Genomic DNA, 11,088 nt, shown 5'->3' on the forward strand with positions numbered 1-11,088 from the left:
GAAGTTAAGTGCCTTGCTCAAGGACAAAATGGTGGTGGCTGTGGGGATTGAACCAGTGACCTTCTGATTAACAGTTATGTGCTTTAGCCCACTAAGCCACCACCACTCCTTTTTATATCAGTAATGTCCCGACTATACTTAATAGTAATACTGTAATCAGTTGAATGTCATTTTGGTGAATTAATGTACCAATTTCCTTCCGAAACTTTTGGCCATCAGTCTGTGTGTGTGTGTATATATATATATATATATATATATATGAGCTGAGGTTAAGTAAATTATTAAGAATTTTCATTTTTGGGTAAAATATTCCATTAAGTAGCTTTGCTTCTATAGATTGATCAGGGTAAAAAGTAGGGCAAGCCAGAAACTGGTACTGCAGTATGCTCTGTTTAAACAATCCCCATGTCAGGATGGTGGTGGAAATGATCAAAAGCCATTCATCACTTCCTTCTGGACTTGAGAATCCAACAGAGATTTCAAACTGCACTATTTCTAAAGACTGAACTGGCTGAGCTCAAAAGTTTTAGCTTCTTACTTAAAGATTTTTTATTTTATTTTTATGTCAAGAACAAAAGCAAAAGAGAGCTGTTTTAAATAAATATTTTAAGAACACTGAAAAGTGCCAGTCATTCCGTAGCTCATGCCAAATTCGTGCTGGGCACATCAAACGTTGTCTGGTATTGAGCCTCTGATCTTTTAACCTGCAGCTAAGATCTTCTAATAGACTAAAACTTTCTGAGGGTGACAAACTAAAAGTGCACTTAATATAAAAAAGTCATTTGAAGGGAGTTTTGTGATACAGGCAACTGATGAGGCAGTGTTAGTGAATTTGGCGGAAGTAATTCATTTCTAATCAGTGAACAAAAAAGACTGTGAGGTACTTTTACTTACTGTGGAAAGTAAAAAAACAATGCATGCTAAAGTCATGCATGCAGCTTTGTGATCTGATTTTTAAGTGTCTATGTTGCTATAAATGAAGCAAGTAAACAGAACAAAATTCAACACAGCAACTTATTCAAGACAAAGACTGGAAAACCTTGATTAAGTAGATGTGGGACCTATAATGGCTGACTTGAAAATCTCATTTTAATTTACTTAATCGCTGTAGAATGCCAAATGATGCTATTAATCAGCAAGACAGTCTGGAGTATTACCCAGGAAACAAAATGTACCCTAACAAAATGTAAAAACACCATGAGAAAATATTTATGCAAACTTTTTTTTCCATTATGAATGTCACTTATCAAATAAATCATGTTATGGCACTCAGACTCAACTTTAGCCAGTTGTTATCGTATGTGTTCATACATGGACACACACACATAAACAGATGCACACACACACACAAACAGATGCACATACACGTGCATCCACAAATAAACACAAGGCTAGCAAACACCCCTGAGGAGAACGCTGGTGGCTGAGTGGGTGTTAACGGGACAACTGGGTGTTTTGACTCAGCAATATCTGATTCAGTCATTTAGTATGGAGGGATGAAATCCCTTTATTTTAAGCCTAGAAATAGGTTATTTAAAGCTCATTCTACAAAATGGGTGCATTCTCCGAGAGACCGCGCCGTGACATTCGTCGCCCGGAGGGTGTGGTCGGTTGCCGAGTGCAGCTTCAGCATCAATCCTGGGGTGGAACTACACTCGTGCAGCTCTTTCAGTGCCTTGGCTTGGTGTACCTGCAGGAGAGCCATGGCATGCAGGGCGCAAGCGGCTTGCCCAGTGACACTGTAGGCCTTGGTCGTCAGAGATGACATAAGCCTACAGGCCCTGGACGGGAGCTTCAGGCCCCAACTCCAGGTGGTGGCGCTCTGCAGGCATAGGTTCATAGTGCCTTATCCACTGGGGGCATCGCTGCGTAACCCCTGGCCGCTCCGCCATCGAGGTTAGTGATCCCATGATCTTGTCGTCATCTCATGCATCTCCAGGAAGAAAGGCACCGGGGCGGGGCGTGGCTGCGCAGCCCAGGAAACTTGGACAAGCCCGCTCTCCGACGCTGCGCTCGAGAGCTCATCACCTTCGCGGGCGCCGAACAAGAGGTCGAACTCGCCCTGGGACGAGCTGGTGCACTCATCTGAGTGCCTAACTGGAGCAAATGAGCATGCCGGGGAATGGGAGGTTCATGGGGATTTACCCGGCAGAGGTGGTCCCATTGTTGTCTCCGAATCGCCCCCAGTGCTCGCAATCCTCCTGGTTGTCCTCGCACGATGACAGCTCAACAACTGTGTGCCTTAGCGATCGTGGCACACACTTAGCACACAAGGCTAAGTTTACACAAAGTTAAGCAAAGAATGGCCTCAAGAAAGGCATCGTCAGTCTCAAGCCTTACCTCTCAAGACCAAGGGCTGGCATCAGAAAATATGTGGCATCATCGCAAAGCCAGTTTCTTCAGCATAGAGTGAAGTAAAACACATGGCGTTCAAGAGCTTGACCCCCACATCAGTGCCAGACCCACATACACGTTCAACCACTGGGAGAAACCGTGGAACAGACCACGTCCCTCAATCAGTCCAAGAGAAAGGACGAAATGGGAACCCAGATGGACATGTAAAGGCAACCGATAACGAAAGCCATTGCAACACCCTGCAGACAGACACAGAACTGAGCCTGCACATGAACACAGAACAAAGCCTACTCACAAACCAGATGAGCCACCTGCAGAAAACTCACCAGAACTGCTGAAGCTATTCACAGCATACTTCAAGCATAATACACACAAAGCCGACCATAAAGACATTTCATACTCCTGTCACACTCAACACAGGAATACAGGCGCCAGGCACAGCAGTGACTGACATGGCACCGGCTTATGTACTGAAAACTCAGCCATTAGATTCAACCACATCCTAATTCAACATGACAGAAACTCATGCTGAGTTATATACATACATCAAGAACTGTGCAAAAGACTTCCAATTAGCTGTGGCTTCATCAGCACCCACAGTCACATAGGCTCCAGATTAGCCAAGACACAAAGTGGCAATCTCCAAATGGGTCCACCGAAACCAAGTTGACAGAAACAAGCTCCAAGACCAGAAAGTTTCAGGAGTTTGAAACAGTCTGACACATGTTGACATAGTCTGACACAGTTTACAACAGTCCCTTAACGCATCCAAACACTATAGGGAAATAACCAACTGTTTTTCTCATAGACAAGGCACCCAACATTACTTTAAGGTACTCAGAAACCCTACCTATTAATTGTACATATAAGGTCACCCTAACCACTCAACATTTCTTATTGTAACATGTAAGTTACATAACCAACACACTCAAATAGGCAAAATGCTAAAGCTAATTCCATGTAGCTAGCAAGAAAGTCAAGGGCATTATATCAGGATTGATTCCTTATGCATTTCGTTCACGAGCCATTATGAATTCATATAGCATTCACAAAGCCTTGTGCGGATAAGACATTTATTTGTGATATTGTGGTAAAAAGAAACCTTCTCAATTAAACTGAAGGAACTTAATGTGTTAGACTACACAGTTGAACCATGCAGATACATGTCCAAAAGAACGCAAGCCTTCATGTTATGACTTAGCCTTCGGTACTTCCCGAGTGAAGAGTGTTAAATGACACTCAATCCTCCTGGTTTTAAATGGGTACTCTTTCACCTTTGGTTCTGAATCGCGACAGAAACAAGGTGGAAGGAATTCACCTAAAGGAACTGACTCTAATCAATTTCATTTTACAAATGATCGCTCGTTTTCACAATGATTCACCCCAATAAAAATCTCATTTACCCTTTACAGGTTTCTGAACCACTTAAGATAATTAAGGATGACTCTAAAACACGAACAATCATAGAAGAGTCCACGAGTACCGAAACATCCCAAGTATCTTCAATGCTAGAGCACTTACTGAATAACTAGTTATTCTGCACCAGTGCTTTAGCTTTGATGGAGGTGTTGTTTGTGTATGTCTTCTTCTGCTTGTTTTCCGGCGATTGCAGAGGTTTGCTTCTACTTCAAACATCCTCAATCGAAAGGGCGATATGTTGGATTATATATGCTGAAGAATTCCACCAACATGATTTGAATCTGTGAAAAAAACCCAGCCTTTCAGTTTGAAATGTGTCAACATCGTAAATCACAAGCCTTCACAAGAACACCCACCCAGTTAAAGCAGACTTTTTTTCTGTTCAAGGCTACCATCAGATTTGCACAACTCTAAAACATTTTCCTCTTAATTCAGGAATATTTTACACAAAGTCACAGTACTTTGCTGAATCAACCTTCTAACTTGTATAAGTGACAAATTAATGATTACAGACTGATGGAACTCTTTAAAATGTGTGTAGCGATGTGCAATCACCTATAATTGAAAAATATAATCTTTAATTCTGTATGATTTATCTAATTCTACTAAGAATTTTAACTTGATAAAATGCAATGATATGTAAAACCAATATGATTTTGTAACCAGAGATTTTCATGTTTTGTTACCTACATGTATAATATCCATAAAAAATGTCATATTTGGTATCCAAACATTTGTTTGGTTACAAAAAGAAAGCAGATGACAGTGAATTTCATGTCTCTTGTACCATTTGCATGATATAAATTTCATGATTAAATATGCACTATATTTAAGCAGGAAATGTTTAAGAGTCTGAAACAAACTGTCGGAAAAGACCATGTGACTCTGAAAAGTCACTTCTGATTGGCGCAGGACACCTTTGGGGGATGCGGCCAATCTCAGTTCAAATAGTTCCAAACAGGAAGAAGTTGCTCTCTTGACTCTTCATCCTCTTGCTCTTTAGCTGATTGCTCTCTTCATCCTCTTGAGGCTCTTCGGCCTGCACGTGCTTCGTCTGGTCGCTCCGCTGACGGCCAGGTCCTCCCTTGAGAGATCCAAGGGAACTCGGGACTCGACGTCCCGAGAAGGAGTGAGAAGGCCTCGCTTCACAATCAACCAAATTCATACAGACAATAAACTTCGACCATACAGAGGTCAAAACATCAATAGAACAAACTTTCGACCAAGAGCCAAGAACCAAGGAAACACCACAATGAACGCAAGTGCTCAAAGGGCTGGTGTATCAATCAAATAATTTGGGCTATCCTATTGCAAATCGATGTATACTCAAAGAAGGATAAATTATGGCTTTATCTATAGACTCCATAGAGTTCATCTTCACTGTACTGATCAGATATTTCACATTCTGTCACTACTCACCAACCTTTCTCATGTATAAATGCATATATGTGTTAGATTAGATTTATGTGTAGAATAGCAATAAAGTTTGTCTGTATTCAAAGACGATTTGACTGTGATATATTGTGATAAATAATCTCATCCCTGTTTCTGAAAGATTTAGCTTCTAAGCTGTACCTAAATACTTGTGATATTATTTTCTATAAGCCATGAGAATAATATCACTATTAATCATAATTCACTTATTAAAGCTAATTCCTTACAGTGGAAATTGTGAGCTGATAGAATTAGAAGTTGTATTACGTTTTCAATGATGGAGAATCTATTAAGATTTATCTATTTATCTAATTTATAATGGTTGTCAAATGTGACTAATTCCGTTATACATTTCCTTACCTAATAAGGACAGTTTAATTTAGTTCATAGCTCACATATTTCGAGACCGTAAATTTCCTCCTAAATTTAGCATGCGTGCAAATTTCCCTACATATAGTGGTGGTAAAATGTGTGCAAAATACCCATTTTAACTGACTGCGTCCACATCTCTAAATTATATATATAATAACCCTACATTGAACTCCTTCACTTGGGGCAATACCTCCTTCCCTACCCGGAGTACGCACTCCATTGGTTTCCTGCTGAGAACCATGGCCTCAGATTTAGAGGTGCTATTCCTCATCCCAGCCGCTTCACACTCGACTGCCAAGCGATCCAGTGAGGACTGAAGGTCACGGACCGATGATGACATGAAAACCACATGTGGTTAAATGAGAAAAAAAAGGTTCCTGTCTGGAATTCCAGGCATGTCCTTAGAAATTTTGTGATTCATCCAGATGTGAGCCTCATCTGTAAATATGAAGCACACAGTCAGGCAAATATTACTAACAGAACCCTTCTGATTTTCCCATTGGTATCACTGATGGTCCTACAGTATAATACAATTAATAATTCTAAATTCCTGAATCCGAATTGTATTCCATTCCATTAAATAAATGGCAGCAGTTGAATGGCTCAGATGGGCCAGTGTGGCCCTTGACTAGACACATTGTTTCAGGTGATATCCTGCCTAATCTGATTTAATATGCCTGAGAGCACTCATATTAGCTTTTGTGCTACGGTGTGCCATTACGGCAGATGTGCACCAGAAATCATGTAACATCAAAGATTTTTCTTGCCTTTAAAGTGCTACAGACTAGACATTAAAGATGACAAATATAATCCCAGAACTATTAGCTAATGTGAAATAATGTGGTATCTTTATGATATGTAATAAAACATCAGTCTGATGAACAGAATCTTTTGTCCAGTTTCTAATAATATTTGACTGATAAAAAATGTCCATAGGCTTAATAGTCTGTAATATAATAACTAGGGCTGTCAATTGAACAATGTCATTTATTGTGATTACAAAAAAGAAAAAAAAAAGGTTTGATGCTTCCATCACATATATAATAGTAAACATTTTTCCAGCTGTATAAATGCATTGTCTAAAAAAATGCAGTGCTCATTGCGCAAGACACTGAAAAAAGTGTTGAGGTGCAGTGGCCAAAGACATCAGTCTTCATGATTATAGAGACAAACTATTTAAACAAATAGCATAGATTGAATGCAATATCAGGTGCTGAGTGGCTCCTAAGTCTACCTTAGACATTAAGATATACAGTATAATGGATTGCTGCGACTATGTGATATGCCTTTTAACTTTATAATGATAAAATAAAACAATAAAACGTGTCTATTAAGTGTTTTTTTGCAAAAATATATATATAGCTTTTTATTTTTTTTCACTCCCAACAGTTTCACTATCCTTGGACTTGTTCACCTGGCTTATTACAGTTTAGTGTCCCTATCACTATACTGATGCATTAGGGACCCACACAGACCACAGGTGAGCACCCCATGCTGGCCTCCCTAGCACTTCCAGAAGCATGTTAGTGTTCCCCAGGAGGTCTCCCATCCAGGCACTGACCAGGTTTAACCCTGATTAGCTTCAGTGGGCAACCAGTCTAGAGCTGCAGGGTGACATAGCTACAGCAGTGAATTGAGTTAGAAGAACCTAATAAAACATTCAGTGAAAAAAGTAACTGACAACTTAATTTCATTTTTAACTCATATACCTTTTATAAAGGAAAACAGATAGAACACAGATTGATTGTAAATGTTGTTCTTGTCGGTACATGAGACCACATCGTGTTGGGTCACCTGGTGTGAGTTTACTTAAAAACAGACGTGGAGAAATGAAAAAGTTAGACAAAGGTGGGGATGACAGTGAGTATACAGAATAAAACCATTAATGTCAAGCTCGACTGTATTTGTTTGTGTATATATGCATGTGTGATTTGCAGTGTTGGGTAAGTCACTCTAAAAAAGTAATTAATTACTAACTACTAATTACATCTTATACTGTGTAATTAGATTACTGTAATAATTACTCTGTCTGAGAAGTAATTGCATTACTTATTACTGATCACTTTCTAAAACCCTTATCAACCTCGACAAGTTGAAACATAGACATGGGATAGGATAGGCATGAAACTGTTCTTTTAATTCTTTCAAATATATTATTCATGAACTGGCCAAATGTACGACCGTCCAAATGTACGACCAAATGTAATGGGGCAGCATTACAGTATAAAGTAAAAGCATATACAGTACTGTGTAAAAGTCTAAGGCACATAAGATGTTTCACAAAAACATTTGTCTTTATTTGGTTATTTTTATCTTCTGCTTTAGTGTGTTAATAAAAATATAGATATTAGATTCCCAAACATTTCTTTTGTGAATAGAATAGAAGAACAGGGAGCCCTGCAGCAGATGGCATGGGCCCCCACAGAGCCCCCACTGAAGATCGAGTCAGTCTGGGATTACATGAAGAGACAGAAGCAATGGAGACAGCCTAACTGCCAAGAACCTTAAAAAATGGTGTCCAGGTGTGCCCAGGAGAATTGGTGCTGTTATGATGACAAGGGTGGTCACACAAAATATGAATTTAGCTTTTGTATTTTTACTGCACTTTGTACGATGTTAATTGATCAATCAAAACTATTTATGGCATTACTTTTGAAAATATTTTCACAATACAAAATTTTTCACAAGTGCCTAAAACTTTTGTACAGTACTGTATTTTAACGTTAGATGTTAAATTTCTCGCTTGAGTATTTGCCTGAAGGAAAGACAGCAGAGACAGTCAGAGAATTTCAGCTGCAAGTATATAAACCATAACAAATCATTATATTATATCGGCAAAAATATTGGCAGAAATTCCATTATCAGTGCAATAATAATATTTAGATTTTCATGGTTATCGGACAATAATATATCGTCCGTCGTTACATATTATACATGCATCCCTACTCAGAAACTCCAAAAAGTACATACAGGCAGCATAAAAGTAATCCATGCTACTCCAGTGGTTAAATCTACTGTATATCTTCTGAAGCAATATGATTGGTGAGGGTGAGAAACAGATACATTTTTAAGTCCTTTTTTAGTTTAAATGTACACTTTCATTTCAACTTGATCTTTTTCTCACCCACACATATCATATCACTTCAGAAGATATGGGTTTAACCACTGGTGTGTTAAGGATTGCTTTTATGCTTCCTTTATGTGATTTTTGGATCTTCTGAGTTCTGATCACCATTCACTTGCATTGTGAGGACCAACAGAGCAGAGATATTCTTTTAAATTATTCTAAAGTTTGGACGTAATGATGGAATTTAAGACTATGAATAAATCCACAATGCATTTACATTAAATCAGCATCTCAAGACTCAAAAAATTCACATTTTAGATACATTCGGCCCTCACTTTCCTCTGATATGTGGCTCCTCATACAGAGTTCTTAAGCTTTATAGGACCTCTCTGCTTTTCCAAATGAGAGAGCAGGTGCCAGAGGAGCATGTCCTAACCAAAGCACTGACCTCATCCTTTTATGAAGATGTTCTATTTCATGGTAAATTTGATATGAAAGCCTCAAAGACTGCCTCCACCCATTCTAGTCAAAAACTGATAAGGAGAAATATATATATATATATACACATACATACACATGTCCTTACATTTCTTCTCAGACAATAAATAATCTAGAAGAAATTCTCTCAGACTCTGCCAAAAGATGTCAAAAATTAGTCACTTAAAATGAGTGTGAAATAAAAACAGTAAAAGTGAAGAAAGGGAATGAGAGTTCTTATGTCTCATTACCAAAATAAGGATATTTAATTTGACAAATAAACATAATAGCATTTGTTCATCATTTTCATGTTTATTTTAAATGATTTTCATGCTCATACTTTATATGAGCTTGTTTAATATGAGTGTTATAATACTGGAGTTGTGATGAAAAGAAAATCTAAAACATTCATTTGTTTTGTTTTTACTCTTATGTAACTGAATAATACTCCAACCTCACATTAATCTTGCAAACACATTGCATAGAATTTATAAGAAAATATATATATTTTTTAAGAAAACTTTCTCTTACAGAACACAAACATAAAATAAATAAAGAGTGATTTTTAAGCACCTCATGCCACTGCACGATAGCCTGTCTGATGTAAGATTCCATTGATGTGGTCAACTCTCCCAAAAACATAAATTCTTCCTCATGCTGTTCCAAACCTTTATAACTTTCTTCCATTTTGCTTCTGAACACAAATGGTGATTTTTAACTAAATATTGGTTTCAATCACCATTCACTTTGATTTTCACTTTTCATCTTCTTTTGTGTTCCAAGTCATAAAAATTTGAAAAAACAAGAGGGTGAGTCAATGTTGACAGATTTTTTTTCTTTTTTTAACTATCCCTTTCATGAATGACTTGAATATCTTATACCAGGGATAGTAAATTACATTGACAGATGGCAGCAAAAGACTGGTCAACCAAAATACAAAGAAGCGTAGAGAATTTAGACAGTAAAACTTAGTTATTACAGGCTTTATCCCATTTTTTATTTTTCACCTTTTTCAGTCTACTCCCCCCCCCCTCACACACACACACACACACAGATACCCATTTTTTTTTTCTCTTTTAACAAAAGAACTGCTGTCAAAGTGTTGTGTCATATTCAGGTTGACGAAAGCCACAAGTGGTGGTTACTGATTTGTTAAGCTTTTTGAAAATTTGGATATGTTGATTGTAAAATAAAGCTATTGCTAATAATTGTTCAATGATTATTGTTATGAAATTATATTTTGCATAAATACATATGATTCCAAATGTGTCACAAACTGTTTTTCATAATTGTATAATGATCAGTATAATTGTATAGAGCGCAATAGTGACTGCCCACTATTGTTGTCTGGGTTCCGGAAGTATTTTCCCCATTCATTTCTTCCATAGACTTGATGACTTGATGGCTCACAGCTCTTTTATGAAAATCCTTTATAAAATATCTGTGAGCCATGTACCAAACCAACCAGCTATGAGGTCAATCACAACATCACAAACTTTATTTTGAGCAAAAAACATTTTAAAATCAGACATAAAGATAAAGGTACAAGGATGTGTACTTATCATGTTTTTTATGAGAGCACGGATTACAATACCATGGAGCATTGCGAATGATGTCATTGAATAATAAACTATGGGAATATATAAAACTATTGATTTTAGGTTGTTGATTATAAGAATAGAAACAATAGTTTATTGTAAAATATCCTGATATGTACAAATGTATAAGTAGTTTATGGTTGAAGGGAGACCGACTCGATTACTTCATTTAAGATTAAGATAAGATTCAACTTTATTGTCATTGTGCAAAGTACAGGTACAGAGCTAGTGAAATGCAGTTGTTTTTGCATATCCCATCTAAGCTGGGGTCAGAGCGTAGGGTCAGCCATGAAAGAGCGCCCCTGGAGCAGATAGGGTCAAGGGCCTTGCTCAAGGGCCCAACAGTGGTATCTTGGCAGTGCTGGG

Source organism: Xyrauchen texanus, chromosome 11 (genome assembly GCF_025860055.1).
Source record: "Xyrauchen texanus isolate HMW12.3.18 chromosome 11, RBS_HiC_50CHRs, whole genome shotgun sequence".
NCBI classification, from domain to species: Eukaryota; Metazoa; Chordata; class Actinopteri; order Cypriniformes; family Catostomidae; genus Xyrauchen; species Xyrauchen texanus.